We start from the raw sequence: 18,268 nt of genomic DNA on the forward strand, positions 1-18,268 counted from the left end.
AACTGTAAAGGTAGAAGTTCTGTAACAAAAAGAGAGAGTAGTTAATCTTACAGCCCAGGAACAGAGGACCCTAGGACCATCAAGAGAGAAGAGCATGAGCAGAGTGTGGGACCCTATCCAGAGAAGCAGCGACACTAGAGATGGAGACAGAGATGATGACATGGAGAGAGAGAGCAGCTGAGGACTCTAGACTCATGGGAAGATAAAGACTGAGTGCTGACGGCCAGGAGACAGGCATGCAGACAGGCTGTGCCCTTTTGTTGTTTAAATTACTATATATTCCTGAATGCTTTTGTGTACACCTCCCCAAACAAAACAAAACAACAACAACAACAAAAACAAAAACCCAGAGGGAATAGAAGCAAATATTGTTGAATGATGATGCACAGAGGGGATTGTAATCATTACAATGAAACGATGAGTGTAAAACTGATGTTTTCCCATGTAAACTATCACTCAATTCACAATAAAAACTTAAAAAAGAAACCTAGGTTGACAACTACAACCAATGAAAAGTGGTGCCTCCTTCTAAAAGAGATTTCCACTTAGCTTTTCACATAATGAGAAACAAAAGTTAGCTTACATCCTAGGACTACTAAGAGCTCATTGAGGCTAAATTCAACAACACCAACCCCCTACACCCCCTGCCACCACACACACATGGGTTCATGCATTCACATATCAGTATATGCCTCCCTCTATCCAACCCTTAGGAGTCCTGGTTTGGCACTGTGGATTAATACACTGGACCATAGAGTTGATTTGAACAGCAAGGTCAGTGGTTCAAGTTTACCAGTCACTCCTAGAAAACCCTATACATGGTCACTATAAGACAGAATCAACTCAAGGGCACTTAGCAACAACAACAATCCTACCCTTGGAGTCCTGGTGTGGTGCTGTGGCTAGTGAGGTTGGCAGTTCAAACTCACTAGCCACTCTTTGGAAGTCCTATACAGGGTCTCTATGAGACAGAACCAACTCAACTGAGAGGGAAGTTAACACTTAACAACAATATCCAACTGTTACACCCCCAGCACAGTACAAAGCAACACCACTACACATACCTGGAAGGAACACAACACAGCTAAGGTACAGTTTCTCTTTATTCCTCACAAAAATGCACAGCAAACCCCATTCAGGGTTTATGTTTAATGCCCTTAGAATGCCCTTAGAATGTTTAAACACTGCACAATCTAGTAGGGATTAACTGCTTTTGTAACTCAGTAGCTGCTGTTAGAGTGAAGAAGTGAAGAAAGATCTGAGGTGCAATGCTGAAAGATGATAGCTCCAAACCTGCTTCATTTCCCTTCCTTCTCCTCTACTGTTCCTCCCACTTAACTAGACACATCTAAACGAAGTCAAGCAAAGGCTCTACATTAGTGCATTCTTGATTGTTTAGTCTTAACTAGCACTCTTTCTTTATCATTATTTTTGCGATCAAAGGACCATAATGTCTGATAAGGTAGAAGATGCGGGCTTTGGGCTAAAGGAGATATTTACATGCAGTTATGCTAAGATGTGGCCATTTCTGGAGAACCATAAAAAGACTGCTATAGAAAGGGCAGGCAAAGAGACTGGGTGGAGGGAGAAACTCCTTCCTCTCTCTGATCCAGGTACAGATGGAAGCCAGTGTAATTAAAGCATTGAGATGCTCAGTGGGTAGAAGTATTGTGGGTAGGGAGGAAGGGGGAGTGTCAGTGCTGCTAGTACAGGCAGACAAGTCAGGAGTACATCAGTACCCCTGTGAGCAGCAGTGGACAGTTTTTCTGTGCTGTACTTCTCCAAAATAGCCTAACTTTCAATAAAGTTTTATTCAAACTTCTCAGTATGGTCTTAGACAGAAGGACCTAGGGAAGAGAATTCACATCTGGGAGATCATGTTCTGTGCTCTAAATACTGTGAGTGTTGGAAAGAACAAAAGTAGGAGAGCAGAATGGAACTTGGCTCAGTAGGAGAGCTAAAACAGCAGAAGGACATGAGGAACCAACACCTTGGAGAGTTTTTGGAAACAACTAGATTTGCTCTATGCATGAGGGGCCCCAGTCCACTCAAGTGGATGAGCAATCCATGGAAGTCTTTAGTTACATGGAGGAGAGAGACCATTTGCTTTACACTATGATAAAGACGTTAGATTCTCCCAAGAGAATCCCTTGTTAGTGGTCCTGTTACAGTGATCTCTCTTTCCCCTGAGTGCCCAGTGCAAATACTGTCCAGACACTTCCTTATATCTTCTCATCTCTCAATTATTTGTCAAGAAAGAACAAATACCATTATTGATTGCAATGCTGGTTAATTCCAATGACCAAGGTTAATGATTTGTTCATTTTAACTAGTATGTGTTTATATTAATCATTAAAGACCAAGAACAAATATTAAGCAATTTGAATTTTCAAACATCTACTTCAATTTCTTCTTTACTTCGACACTTAATGACATAATTCATCAACCTGTGAATTCCTTCCTGACATTTTGATATCAACTTGTTGGACTTTGCCTTTTAATGTAAATCTGCTAGGGTTAATCAGCTAGTGCTATATCTAATTCTTCTCCACCTCAATTCCTAAAGGCCCTGCCCTTTCTTTATGCCAACTAAAACAAAACCTGCAAATAGAATATATTATTAAAACAAAACTGAAAATTGAACAGTGAGATCATGTTTTAGAAATTTTTATCTTGAGGCACGTTTCTTAAAAAGCATTTCTACACCAATACTCAGGGAGCACAGTAGCTCTGTAGGATAAGCATTGGACTGCAAACTACAAAGTTGGTGGTTCAAGTCCACCAGCTACTCCATGGAAGAAAGAGGAGGCTTTCTGCTCCCTCAAAGATTTATAGCTGTTGGAATCCTATATGAGGTCATTATGAGTTGGAACCGACTAGACGACATCTAACAACAACACACCAATACTCAAAACTATTAACCTTCTGGGAGCACAAAAGAGACAACCCTTTAGACAGCTCTTGGCCTAAGTCACCTGAGTCCCAGAGCTGGCATTATTCATGGAAATATAAGCAGTAGGTTGGATAAATGCCCAGGGGCCTTGGCATTGTAGGTTATTTACATAAATCAAATGATCCAGAAAACTGGGATTATGTGAGACCTTCCCTTGAACTGCCACCTCTTCCCTGCTGCTACGTGCTGTGGAGTCAGTTCCTACTTAGAGTGAACCTGTATAAGGTTTCTGAGACTGGAAATCTTTAAAGAAGCAGAAAGCCTCATCTTTCTCCTGATGAGCAGTTGGTAGATTCAAACTACTGACAGTATAGCGAGCAGCCCAACTTGTAATCCATTACACTACTACGGCTTACCCCTTCCCTGTTGTTGTTAAGTGCTGTTGAGTCAGTTCCAACTCATAGTGACCCTGTATAAGGTTTCCAAGGAGTGGCTGGTGAGTTTGAACCACTGACCTTGTGGTTTAAACCAACCTTGTGGTCTAGTGCATTATCCTGCAGTGCCACATACCTCTTCCCTTGTTGTTGCTGTTTTTAAATGCTGTTGAGTCAGTTCTGAACCACAGAGACCCTGTATAGGATTTCCAAGAAGCGGTTGGTGAGCTTGAACCACTGATCTTGCAGTTCAAACTAATTTTGCAGTCCAGCGCATTAACCCATAGCACCACACCAGGACTCCACCTAGTCATTGGCAAAGTCAAAGGTTAAGGAAGACCTGCATCCATTTCAGGGGGAAGCAGTGCTACGCAGAGTGAATAGAGAGGGAGCCCAGACAGGAAGATCCAGTATTTGGCAACAAAGAGAACTTGTGAGATCATGGCAGAAGTCAGAGAGGCCATGCCCTCCAGGAATGCGGATACTACCTGAATTGTTTCTGGTACAAACCTGGCTTCTAGCATTTAGCCTGTTCCCCATAAGTCTGTCCTGAAGCTTTACTGAAGCATAAGCCACAGGACCAGGCAGAGACAAAACCTGAATCAGGTTTCAAGTTTTTATCATCTCTACTGATGTGGTGCTGCAGGATAATGCACTAGATGGCAAGGTTGGTTTACATGGCAAGATTGGTTTACACGGCAAGGTTGGTTTACACGGCAAGGTTGGTTTAGCTGGAAACATTGGTTAGAACCTCAAGGTCAACAGTTCAAGTTCGCCAGCCATCCCCCAGAAACTCTATACAGAGTCACTACGAGTTGGAGCCAACTTGACGGCACTTAACAACAACAACTAGCTTACTAACCGCTTTTACCTGTGTAATGCTTTTAAAAATCTCGTTATCTTGCTCTGTCAGACATTTATCAGAAGTGTGCCCCCAAGAAAAAGAAATTCTACTGGAGTATAGCAAAGAAATGCAACACCACCATCTAAAATCTCAGGATAAAGACCAAAAGGCCTAATTGAATGTTATTGTTGCTAAGTTCCAACTCATAGTGATCCTGTATAGAGCAGCTGGTGAGTTTGAACTTCCATGTTGTGGTTCTCAGTCCAGTGCTGATCCTACAAATTACCTTGTTTATTCTTTCTTTTAATATTCTTTCTTTAAGCAAATCTAAGCAGTCTAGCCTTTGTTCCATTAGACAGAATCTCCATCAAGATCAGCAGAAAATTGGAAATGCTTTCTTAAAATGTTTTAAACACCATAGCCACATCTGTCTCTTGGTTCAGTAAGGTTACTTGAAGAGACCAACAAATGGTCAATCAATGATCACAACAGCAAACACGCTGTGATTTATAGCTTGAGTGCATTGAAGATGGACTTAACTCTTGTGTGATTTAATTCAATGTTGGCCACATAAATAATCTCACACACTTCTAATTCCCTCTTCCAGTCAGACTTACCCTGGATTTGTAGCCTCTTGCTCTGCTTCATGACTAGAAACGTTGATTTGAAAGCTATGAGCAACAAAAGGTTCAGACCCAGAGGAAAAACAAGCATTCTGGGCTCTCACCTCTGCGGCCTTCCTCTTTGTGTCTTTAGGGATCTTATCCTTTTACAAACACAGTCCCCACTGCCCAGAACACTGCATCATGGAGAACATTGTCTACCAGCATTTATCTTCAAAGTTGTAAGCCTCTGAAAATATGATAGCTGCCAAGATATGATATTGTTAATTAAGTTTCAAATACCCAGGGACTAAATTTGATGTTGAGGAGGTCGGGATGTGGAGATGAGAAGAGAAACCAATGGAAAAACACATCTGTCATACTGCCACAGTTCAGCTCTAAAAACAATTTCAAAGGTATGTACCCACATCTTTTCTTTGGGCTCCTGACCAACCACAGTACTTAGCCTACCCATTGTGACTCTTAAGGGAAATCGCCTACTGTAGCTGCCATACAGAGTGGGGAGCACCAAGGAGTTACGCTCTTTCTCCCATGACCCACGCTGTCCACCCCATCTTCCCACTATAGAACACAACTCCCTGGACTGAGGTAGGCAGGCTCTCAGTTGGATAGTGCCCTGTGAGGGAACCTGGAGTAGAAGTGCTTTTCCAAACAAGAAAGCACAGAGCACATCAGATTGTGCAATGGAAGCAATGCAGAGAGATGACATGGGCCAACAGAATGAGAACATCTAAGTATGCAGAAGCCACACTCAAGAGCCACCTCAAAAGAGTCTGCTAGTTTGTCCTACTATGGTAGTTTGTGTGTTGCTATGAGCCTGGAAGCCATACCACTGGTATTTCTAATACCAGCAGGGTCATCGTTGATGGAGAGGTTTCAGTGGAGATTCCAGACTAAAACAGAAAGGTCTGGGGAGCTACCTTTTAAAAATTTGCCAGTGAAAATCTTATGGATCATAGCACATTGCCCAATACACTTTCTTTGGGCATGTCATTAGGAGGAATTTATCACTGGAGGAGGATGGCATGTTTGGGGAAGTAGAGACCAATGAGAGTGAGATGGATTGATACAATAGCTAAAACAATGGGCTTGAATATGCCAACTGTCATGAGGATGATGTCCTGTTGTGTATAAGATTGTCATGAATCAGAATTGACTCAACAGTGATTAGCTATCTACCTCTATCCAACTATCTATTTCATAGAGAATGGCAGGGAGTCGGCGCCTTGGAAGAGAGATAAAATGAGAAGATACCAAAAAGAGACATAATTAGAAAGTGACATGAAAGGCCCTTCAGTAGAGAGAAGATTCAGTTTTCTGCTTTCTGAGGGACTTGAATCCGAGTGGATCTCCCAGATCTGGCCTCAGAGAAAACCAAACCTGCTGCTGCGGTCAAGTCAATTGCAACCCATTGTGGCCCTATGGTGGTGGTAGTGGTGGTTGTAAGCCGGGGAATCAGTTCTAACTCATAGCAGTCCTATATAGGGGTTCTGAGGCTATATATCTTTATAGGATCAGAAAGCCTCATCTTTCTCCCATGGAGCCACTGGTGGATTTGAACTGCCAACCTTACGATTAGTAGCCAAACGAGGAACCCACTCTGCTACCAGAGCTCCTTAGTGACTCGATAGGACAGAGTAGATTTGTCCCAAAGTGTTTCCAAGGTTGTAAATCTTTGCAGAAGCAGACTGCCTTTTCTTTCTCCCATGGGGTGGTTGGGGGCGTTTAAGCCACCAACCTTCCAGTTAGCAACTGAATGAGCCAACCACGGCCACCAGGGTTTCTATGTTTCATGGGGAACCTGCTAAATCAGACTCTGGTCTGCCTGTAAAGTCTGATTCCTATATTCTCTTGTAGCTGAGGAACTTGCTTTCTCTTTCCACGTATAAAAACTAAGATGCAGATAAGCTGGGCAATGCTTTTCTGGTGGGTATATTAAAGTCTCCTTATGTGACAAGCATCAAGGGCAGTGTAGGAACTCTGGAGATGAATTTACTTTTAACTGTCAAGTGCAATAGAGCTGTTACCCATCAACATCTTAAGATGCAGGCAAAAATGGATAATTAAACCCAGATTTTCAAATATGCATTGTTGCAAAAGTCACAAAACACTGCAATGTTGCCAAATTTGGTGAAATCAATTTCCATTTTCTTGCAGTATGTGTCATACAGAGATTGCTGAAACCAACAAAATGAAAAGCATTAATACTTAGTATTAATAGCTTATGTAAATTAATATGCTTATTTGCCTAAAAGAAAATTAGTCAAACAACCCATTAAATAGAAGCCCTGAACATTAGATAGTATAAAGCATAGAGCTGTTGTTTTTTTTTAAACAAGCATTTGAAGTTGAGGAACTCTAACCAGTGTATGAAAACTAAATGAAAATCTTTTGTCAATAAAATGAAGCCAATTTGATGGAGTAGAGAAGAAACATCTTAATGAATTCACAGAAAATATAATATAAAGCGTAGCATGCAAAAAGGAATGCCTGGGTGATACAAATGGTTAAGTGTTTGACTACTAACCAAAAGGTTGGAGGTTCAATTCCATGCAGAGGTGTCTCAGAAAAAAGCTTTAAGTATTTGCTTCTGAAAAATAAGCCATTAAAAACCCCATGGAGCACAGTTCTACTCTGCAACGTAGAACTGATTTACTTAGGAGAAAGTGGAGAGAATATAATCAGTTTGTAGCACCTGCTGATTACCAACTGCTTAGAAGAACCGTCTTTCTGCAATGCTACAAGGTGTATGGGGATCAATAACCAGCATAAATGGCAAATCAAATACTAATGAGAGTAAGTATTTTATGAAAAGTATTTCATGGATCCAGTTAAACAGGTATTCATGATTCTTAAGAAAAACTATGATTTGCTTGACATGGACCTTTCTTATAGGAACGCGTGGTGGGCAGGAAGTCAGGGAGCTGGAAATATAAGGACATTCTGTGTCCAGACTTTGGTTTCAAGGCATATCTCTTCTCATGGAGCCAGGGTATGTTCAGTTTTCCAAGGATTCACTGACAAATTTTGAGGAGCATTAAACTTTAGACTTCTTTTTCTACTCTTGCTCCCTTCTAGTCTATTCTTTCCTAGCTGTTCGTTTTTTATTAAGGATTCTACTAGGGGTGAGTTTCTGCATCCTGTAAAAGATTAGTAAATAAAAAATTGGCTTCAATTTCAGAATCATAGAAATTTATCATAAAATGGTAGGAGTCTAGTTGCTTGGGGGTGGGGGGAAGAGAATGCAAATGGATAATATTTAGATTGCAAAGCCATTTCCCACTCCAATCTTATAATTAACTCACCTGCACACCAGTAGTCCCACATAAGCCCATCCTCCATCCAAGAGAACCTCAAGTAGTAAAAACTATCCTCATCGAACAACCTTGTCCTGACTGACTACTCTGGACCAAACACTAAGTAAGGTAGGGTATAAACCATTCAAACACTGGTTGTTTATCAAGCTAAACTCTCAGACCAGAGGTGCAATAGATGAAGGTCTAAAACAGTGACTAGGTAAATCAGCCTTGACCTCTGAGTTTCAGATAACTGCAGAATCCCAGCAGAGGTTATTCCAAGAGAGCAAACCCTTAGAAGCTCTCCCGCCGGCTGGTGTGGTTTGCTTGCTCTGTGCAAATCTCAAATTACATTTCCCCTCAAGGCACTGCAGGCTTCTCCTAGTAAAAGAATTAAATACTGATTAGGATTCTGCACGTGCACCTTTAGAACTGCAGCCTGCATACCTCGGTGCTGTCCTTGCATCCTTAGCACAAACACTTATCCACGTCTGACAAGGGACATCAAACTACTTCAGGTAATTGCATTTCCAGAGCAGTTGATAATGAAATGGGGAAGAATTGGCCTTGCCTCTTGCCTTGCTCAAAAAAAGTAGATAAGATCTGGCATTCTTGCTCTTTCTTTATAATCAGTCAAGAAAATTTTGCCTCAAACTATTTGACTGTTTTTTCCCAAACCATAAAATCTAAGCTTTCACCTTGATAACTTTGTTTTCAATTTGTGCTTCATTAGTTTATTTAATCATAGATTATCTTTCCACTTAATTAAACTCACTTTTCACTTGGAAATTTGCATTAAAAAAGAAAAATATAGATGCCATGTAGAATTATTTCACTAATCTATTATATCAGTCAAATAATTGCTCCCTACCCCCAGGTAGCTAAAGATGAGATATTGTCATAACTATGATCAAAATTTTTCTCTTATCTTTTTTAAAATTCCTGAATTTTTAAAGCCAGGTAAGCAAATAAAAGTCACATCCTAAATACTGTTCAGAAAATATCTTCTAAAATCATTTAGATTTATGATTATAAGTAAAAACTCACTCCAAAAATATGAGTTTGTAAAATTTAGGCAAAATCTTGCATTTTCCCTCTGCTTTTCAACTTAGTTATATCTTCATTTATCTTTGCTGGATAAGTTATAAAAGGACATTTTCCTTGAGAATGTTTTCACCTTTCTGAGAACTAAAACGTTTTCAGTCTGTCTAAATTCATTAGTGAAATGATGATAAATACTTAATATTCAGGATCAATCTCTGACTTGAGATTAAATTACTTAGAAATAAAGGTTTATAGAAAGAGAGGAAACAATAAGAATACTAACTGCATTGTTGTTGTTGTTGTTAAGTGCCGTCGAGTCGGTTCCGACCCATAGCAACCCTGTACAGGGTTTCCGAGGGTGTAAATCTTTACGGGAGTAGAAAGCCTCATCTTTCTCCCGGGGAGCAGCTGGTAGTTTCGAACCGCTGACCTTAAGGTTCGCAGCCCGATTCGTAACCACTACGCTATAACTGCATAGTCCTCATGAAACATCGCTTTATTCTTTGGTTGACAGTTGAGCTCAAGAAGTGGTGGGCACTACAGGCTTAGAGGAAAATTCCACGACTGGGATGAAAATCTATTTGGGACACTGACTTGATCATCAAATGTAAGAACAAAACCAGAAAAGGTATTTGAAGCTATACTTTCAAAGGCAACTTCTAGGATAGGCACTGGGCTGCGAACCACAAGGTTGGCAGTTCAAACCCTACCAGCTGCTCTTCCGAAACCCTACAGAGGGTTGCTATGAGTCAAAACGGACTCAATGGCACTTAACAACAACAACATTACATTTAAGCAATTGACAGCTATTTTTATTCAATTATTATTCTATGACTACAATTACTAATAAGCATTACTAAGGGTTCTGTACAGTCTGATATGGAGGCCTGGGGACAGGGGGCTGCTACCATGAGTTAGCACACTTGGTGACACCAACCCTAGTGATGCCACATGGACTATCCCCTCATGTTGTTCATAGATGCCCTGGAGTTGGTTCTGACTTGGAGCGACCTTATCTATGTATAACAGAAGGAAACACTGATAGGTCCTGTGCTAGTCTCACAAGTGTTACGTTTGAGTCCATTGCTTTTGCCCCTCTGCCAATCCACCTTATTGGGGGTCTTCCTCTTTTTAGCTGACACTCCACTTTACCAAGTATGATGTCCTTCTCCAAGGACTGGTCCCTCCTGACAACATGTTCAAAGTCTGAGAGACAAAATCTCACTAGCTTCTACGGAGCATTCTAGCTCAGCTTCTTCCAACACAGACTTACTTGTTCTGCTGGCAGTACATGGTACTTTTAACACTACTCCTCTCCAAGACCTAAACGCAGATGCATTAATTCATCTGTAGTCTTTCTTATGTTCACATGCATATGAGGCTATTGGAAATAGCATGGCTTGGGTCAGACACACTTTAGTTCTTAAATTGACATCTTTGCTCTTGAACACTTTAGAGCATTCTTGTGAAGCAGATTTGCCTAACGCAATGTATTGTTGGATTTCTTGACTGCTGCTTCCATAAGTGTTGCTAGTGGATCCAAGCAAAAGAAGTCATTAACAACTTCAGTCTTTTCTCCTCCGTTCATCATAATGCTAGTTATTGGTCCATTTGTGAGGAGTTTTGTTTTCTTTACATTGAGGTGCTATCCTTACTAAAGGCTGTGGTCTTTGATCTACATCAGTAAATGCTTTTAAGTCTTCACTTTCAGCAAGCAAGGTTGCATCATTCGTATATCACAGGTTGTTAATGAGTCTTTCTCCAATCCTGATTCCATGTTCTTCTTTGTATAATCCAGCTTCTCAGATTATTTGCTCAGGATACAGACTGAATAAATATGGTGAAAGAATACAACCCTAGCACACACCTTTCCTGATTTTAAAACATTCAGTGTTCTGTTACAATGAATGCCTCTTGATCAATGTACAGGTTCCTAGTGAGCACAATTAAGTGTTCTGGAATACACATTTTTCTCAATGTTATCTGTAACTTGCCATGATCCACACAGTCAAAAGACTGCATAGTCAATAAAGCACAGGTAAAATTTTTTTTTGGTATTCTCTGTTTTCAGCCAAGATCCATCTGACATCAGCAATGATATCCCTTATATTAAGTCTGAACTCAGCTTGAACCTCTGGCAATTCCCTATCAATGTACTGTTGCAGCCATTTTTAAATTATCTTTAGCAAAATTTTACTTGCATATGATATTATGATATTGTCTGATGATTTCTTCTTTCTGTTGGGACACTTTTCTTTGGAATGAGCACAAATATAGATCTCAGTTGTCCTGCTAGCTGTCTTACAAATTTCTTGACACAGATGAGTGAGTGCCTTCAGTGATGCATCAGTTTACTGAAAGATGTCGATTTACATTCCAACAATTCTTGGAGTCTTATTCTTTGCCAGTGCCTTCAATGTAGCTTGGACTTCTTTCTTCAGTATCATTAGCTTTAGATCATATGGTACCTCTTGAAATGGTTGAATATCTACTATTTCTTTTTGGGACAGTGGTTCTGCATATTCCATCCATCTTCTTTTGATGTGTTCTGCATCATTCAATATATTGCCCATAGAATCCTTCAATTTTTCAAGTCATGACTTGAAATTTTTTTCCCAGTTCTTTCAGTTTGAGAAATGCTGAGCATATTCTTTCCTTTTGATTTTCTCACTCCAGGTCATTGACATTTCATTACAATACTTGATTTTGTATTCAACAGAAATTTTGAAATTTTCTGTTCAGCTCTTTTATTTCTTTCATCTGTTTTCACATCTCTATGCTGAAAAGAAAGTTTCACTATTTCTTCTGACATGATTTTTTGGTCTTTTCTTTCTTTTTAGTCTTCTTAATGACCTTTTGCTTTCTTTCTGTATGATGTTCTTGATGTCATCCCTCAGATATTCATTCATTAGTGTCTACAGCATCAAATCTGGTCTTGATATGATCTCTAAATACCTCATATTTATCCACATTTGTAAGGTTGGTGCTGTTAGTCTATTGCGACTCTTAGTGATTCTGTGCAAAACAGAATGAAACACTGCCTGGTTCTGAGCCATCACAGCAATTATTGTTATGCTTGAGCCCATTGCTGCTGCCAATGTGTTAATCCATCCTGTTGCATATATGGCTGTTGAGAATACCATGGCACACCTCAGTCCTCAATCTAACATCTTTGCTCATGAATGCTTTAAAGTGGTCACACGCAAAAGACTTACCTAATGAAATATGTTCGATTTCTTAACTGCTGTTTTCATGAGTATTGATAGTGGACCCAGGTGGTGGAGCTTGATGGCGGAGCTTGATGGCGGACGAGGCAGAGGGGCTGTGCAGATGTCCATCAGCAAAAGTATGGATGACCAGATGAAACAGATTGGAAGGACTGTCTGGGAACTCTGAACTTTAGATAAGTCAGTGATTAAAGTACTTACTAGGAGAAAGATTTGAAACAGGAGCAAGAAAGGTGACTTCTGAACCAGGACAGCCCATGGGCTGCAGCCTTGTGCAAGACAGTGGGTGGAAACAGGAATGATATTGCTCCCAATGCAGAAACTACCCAACAATCTGCAGAAACAGAGGTGCAAGTGTCCTTTTTTTCCTTTCAATCTTTTTTTTTTTATGCTTTCCCTTGTCATGTCTTCTCTGCCCAGTCTGAACACCTCCACGTGGGGGACCAGTGGTAAGTCTTGCACAAGTGCATACCCCTAGGAAAGTTCCAACATTGCGTGCACATTTTGTGACATGGAAAATGATTAACACTGAGGTGCTATGCTACTGGGAGAAGGATTTGCCTGGAATGCAGGTGGTGGGAAAACAGGAAACTGATTCAGGAGTTTGTTCCAAAAAGGATCTGATCAACCCTGAGCTGTTTCTTATCAGAACACATTGGCACAGGGGAAACAGTGTGGAACTTCTCAGGTGGCTTTGAAGATTAGAGCTCATTTTGTTGTCCATTTTGTTGTTGTTAAGTGCCATCAAATCACTTCCGACCCATAGAGAACCTGTATAGGGTTCCCGAGGAGCAGCTGGTGAGCTTGAACTGCCGAACTTGCAGTTCAAACAGCTTTGCAGTCTGGTGCATTAACCCACAGCACCACACCAAGACTCCATAACTGTTGTCCAAAGTTGTTGTTAATTGCTGTTGAGTCTATTCCAACCCATAGCGACCCTGTATAGGATTTCCAAGGAGCAGCTGGTGAGCTTGAACCACCTACCTTGCAATTCAAACAACTTTTCAGTCTGATGCATTGGCCCACAGTGTTGTTGTTGTTGGGTGGTGCTAAATAATTACTCGTGTTTCCTTTAATTTTTCCTTTTTATTTTAGGTTATCATTCTTTGATTTTTTGGGGTCTCATAACTTTGTGTAAATATCCTTTCTGGGATTTTTATGACATTTGACTTTGGGTTTTAGTCTTGGATTTGACATTCCTTATACTTTTTTTTGTTTTTAATTTTTTTTATTGTGAACTGAGTGATAGTTTACATGGAAGAGCACTGGCTTTACACCATCGTTTCATTGCAATGATTACAATCTTCTCCGTGCATCATCATTCAACAGTATTATTGCTTCCATTTCCCTTTTTTGGGGGGGGGTGGTGGTGGTGGTGGTGGTGAGGGGATGTACACAAAAACATTCAGGCATATATAATAATTTACACCACCAAAGCACACATTCTGCAAGCCTGCCTCCTGGCTGCCAGCACACAGCCCCTCTCTTTCCATGAGTCCAGGGTCCTCAGCTGCTCCCTCTCTCCATGTCCTCATTTCTGCCTCCATCTCTGTTGTCACTGCTTTGCTGGATGGAGTCCTGCATTCTGCTCATGCTCTTTTCCCTTGATGGTCTTAGGATCTGTTTCTGGACTGTAAGGTTACAGTCCCCATTTTTGTTACAAAACTTCTATCTTTACAGTTGTGACAGTTGCAATTAGTCATGATAACAGTTTTTCACTATTGAGTCATAAGAATCTTATCCCCATCTTTTTTCACCAGACCCATCTAGACAAGATGAAAACTATTCAGTGGGTACTCTATCTCCCCCTGCATACTCTTAAAACTAAACTCCTACTTGAAAATTTGTAAGCCAGTCACTTTGTGCCTTTATCGCCCCCTCATATTAGGTAGCCAATATCTAAGGTCCTTATCCCTATCTACCCTGTATACAGAGGGGATAGGATTGATACTTGATGTGAAGACTCATTCCCTCTCAGTTAGTATTTTGAGCTACTACATCCATAAATACAGGTCAAGTTCATCAAATTGTAGCAATTTATACTCTTTCCTTTATTAAAAATTATTTTTTTAAATCTTCCTCTAGTTGAGTTCTGGTTATCAAGCCATCAAATGGGTACTATTTGCAAGTTTGGGTGTTCTTGTGCATCTCCCCTCACTTCCTATCAGCTGGATGCTTCACTTCCAGCTCTAGCCCTCTGTGGCTATGTCCTTGTCCATGGACTCAAGTGTCCCTAGATCTCACCACACTTTGGATCAACCAGCCCTTCCTCTTCGCTCTCTCATCCCCAGGTCAACAAGAGTCAATGGACTGTGGTTGAACTCAGCCCATTTCTTCATTGCTGCCTTTCCCCACTTCCAATCACCAGTAGACCAATGTGGTCGCAAGCAAACTTACATGCCTGATCATGTATTCCCTTTGAGTTTCAGTCTTAGAGGGGTCTGTAGTTTTTAATGGCTGATGTTTTCAGATGTTGATTACCAGGCCTCCTTCAAAGGTACTTCTGATGGACTCAAGTTTCTAGTTTGCCATCAAGTTTGTTAACTGAGTTTACACCAATTTTCATGTACTTCAAAACATGCTTGTATGAAAGGTTAGGAGATGCTGTTAGCTTAGGTCTCTGAAGCCTTATGATGGGTTCCCAGGTTATTGTTTCTAAAAGAAATGCCTTATAATGATCAGTATCAGAATCACCTGAGATAGTTGTTAAAAATGCAGATTCCCAGACCTGCTTAAAAGCATTCCTGGGATGGGGTTGAGGGAGCTCTTATTTTGCACAACTCAAACCATGGTTATCTTACATTCCCCAGATCACTCCAAAGACAGCTCAGTGTCCATCTCAGCATCTGATGAAGTAGAAGGAGTGGGAGGAAGAGACTAGAAAGGTGACAGAATTCTGAAGATGAAAGGAGAAATGGGAAGTGTGCTAGAAAGATACTTGACTTGTTTCTGGTACACAGTAGTGGAACAATGCTCACAGGCTGACTCAAATTATGACAGCCATTTGTTTCCAGTTTCTACAACTTTCACCTTTGTGCAGCTACTAGCCTTTGTCACCGGCATGATTTACTCCAGACACATCCAACATCAAAATGTGACTAACCTTCCCACAAATCGTAGAATTGATGATGGAGAACGAGGTGAAAAATAAAATGTCCAAGATCCAAAGGTCAGAGAAAACTATTAAAAGCCAACAATCTAAATGTCACAAATTTTTTGCATGAGTTAGAGATTTCACATTTGTGAAATATGTTTTTCTGACTCCACACCTGCCAAATCCATGCCAGTCTGGATTGCTCATTGCATGCCTTGCATGGTTTATAAGCTCTTTTCCAGTGAGAAAGAGAAACCAACTCACTGCCTTCTCTTTTCTCCTGACATGTATTTTACACAGTAACTGGCAGGATAGAATGCAGATCATATTCAAAATAATGACTGTGATGTCTATTAACCTCATGGAGAGCGTAATTTAGCAGCTCAGAAAAGAAGAATTTGGTTCTTTTTTTTTTGTCTTTTTCAAAAAAAGACAGAAGAATGGGAATTCAAAATTATTCCAGAATGTAGATCAGTTCCAAATGGACCTTTGGCCTCTAACCCTCTTCAGATTCATAGAGAATCCTCTTGCTTCCTTTATAGCAACAAATCTGCATCTTTCCTTTCTTTTCTGCCCCTACTACTTTACTTCTCATTGGACATATTGGTGCTAAAGTATTGCTCATGTTTTTGTTCCCTAAGGGAAGATTAAACTATTCTGAAGTCTGTCGGATACTTGTCCATTTCAGGCATGCTTGCAATGAACAAACAAGCAAAAATTATGTAATGGACTCTAATATTTAGCTTCATTAATTTAGATTTGATGTTTTAAATTGCATTAGAGATATCACAAAGAGTCAGCTTATAAGGCATAGGACTTTCATGTTAGAATTCAAAGGTCAGGTGTTGGAGAAAGGGCCTTCTGGTCCCCAGCATCACTCCCATCTCTTATTCTCTGGATTGTTGTTGTTGTTACGTGCCATGGAGTCGGTTCCGACTCACGGCGACCCTGCACAGGGTTTCCGAGGCTGTAAATCTTTATGGGAGCAGAAAGCCTCATCTTTCTCCTGGGGAACAGCTGGTAATTTCAAACTGCTGACCTTGAGCGCTGCAGCCTGATTCGTAACCACTACACCACCAGAGCTCTGGTTTAGAGGCTCCCAAAGTAACTGTGTATCAGAATCACTTGGAGAGTTTGTTGAAAATAAGGATTGTTTTTTAAAACTCAACTCAGACATAAGAATTCAATCTTCTGGAGCTGGGGCCCAAGAATGTGGTATTTTTATAAGTGCCCTAAGGAACCCGCCAGTGTAGTGAGTTACAAATTGGGCTGCTAACCCCAAGGTCAGCAGTTTGACTCTACCAGCTGATCCAAAGGAGAATGATGAGGCTTTCTGCTCCTGTAAAGATTTACAGCCTTGGAAACCCTGTACAGGGTCATTATGAGTTGAAACTGACTCCACAGCACACCATAACCATCACATGCTTACTCTAAGGAGCTCTGGTAGCCTAGCGGATTATGAACTGGGCAGCCAACTGCAACATCAGCAATTTGAATCTACCAGCCGCTCTGCGGGAGAAAGATGAAGCTTTCTGCTCATGCAAAGATTTACAGCCTTAGAAATCCTATACAGGGTTGCTCTGAGTTGGAATCAACTACACGGTACTTGACAACAACATATATATAGAGGATAAACGTTGGAATGCTCACCATATAAGCCTACCAGCTGCTCTGGGGGAGAAAGATGAGGCTTTGGGCTCCTGTGAAGATTTACAGACTCAGAAATCCTATACATAGTCGTGATGAGTTGGAACCAACTCCACAGCACACCCCCAGCACCAAGAGATCCTCAGGTAGTCTCTGAGGATCCATTTCCGGAAGGCGTTTGGAAAACACTTCTCTGGGCCTGTGGCTCTTGAATTTGAACGTACATCAGAATCACCTGTTGGTGTTAAGTTCTGTGGCATTGGTTCAGACTCGTAGTAGCCTGTGGTTGTTATGTGCCATTGAGTTGGTCCCGACTCAAAGTAATCCTGTATAGGGTTTCCAAGGAGTAACTGGTGGGTTTGAACTGCCGAACTTGTGTTTAGTAGTCCAGTGCTCATAGCCTGTGGTGGTGGTAGTAGTATACCGTGGAGTTGGTTCTGAATCATAGTGACCCTGTATAGGGTTTCCGAGGTTGTAAATCTTTACATAAGCAGAAAACATCATCTTTCTCCCGCAGAACCGCTGGTAGTTCTGAACTGCTGACTGTGAGATTAGCAGCCCCAATTGTAACCACTATTGTTGTTGTTAAGTGTCATCTAGTTGGTTCTGACCCATAGCAACCCTGTATAGGGTTTCCAAGGAGTGGCTATTGAGCTTGAACCGCCGACCTTGCAGTCCTGCGCATTAACCCACAGCGCCGCACTACTACTGTTGTTGTTAAGTGCCATCAAGTTGATTTCGACTCAATGACGACCCTGTATAGGGTTTTCATGGAGCATCTGGTGAGCTTGAATTGTGGACCTTGAGGTTCAAATCAACCTTGCAGTCAAGTGTAGTAACCCACAATGCACAAACCAGGACTCCACTACTACTCTGTTGTTGTTGAGTGCCTTCGAGTCGATTCCAACCCATAGTTACCCTATATAGGGTTTCCAAGGAGCAGCTAGTGAGCTTGAACCACTCACCTTGAAGTTCAAACGACTTTGCAGTCTGACACATTAGCCCACGGTGCCACACTACTACTGTAGACCTCATTAAAACAAAGTTCTAGGTGACCCTGATGCTGCTGGTGTACAGGCAACACTTTGAGAACCACAGCTTTAATCCAAACTGCATGCCCACGTGCTTACTGCCTATTAACATTCCTATTATGTGGCCGACCACCA

Source organism: Chrysochloris asiatica, unplaced genomic scaffold, assembly GCF_000296735.1.
Source record: "Chrysochloris asiatica unplaced genomic scaffold, ChrAsi1.0 scaffold00012, whole genome shotgun sequence".
Classification (NCBI taxonomy): Eukaryota; Metazoa; Chordata; class Mammalia; order Afrosoricida; family Chrysochloridae; genus Chrysochloris; species Chrysochloris asiatica.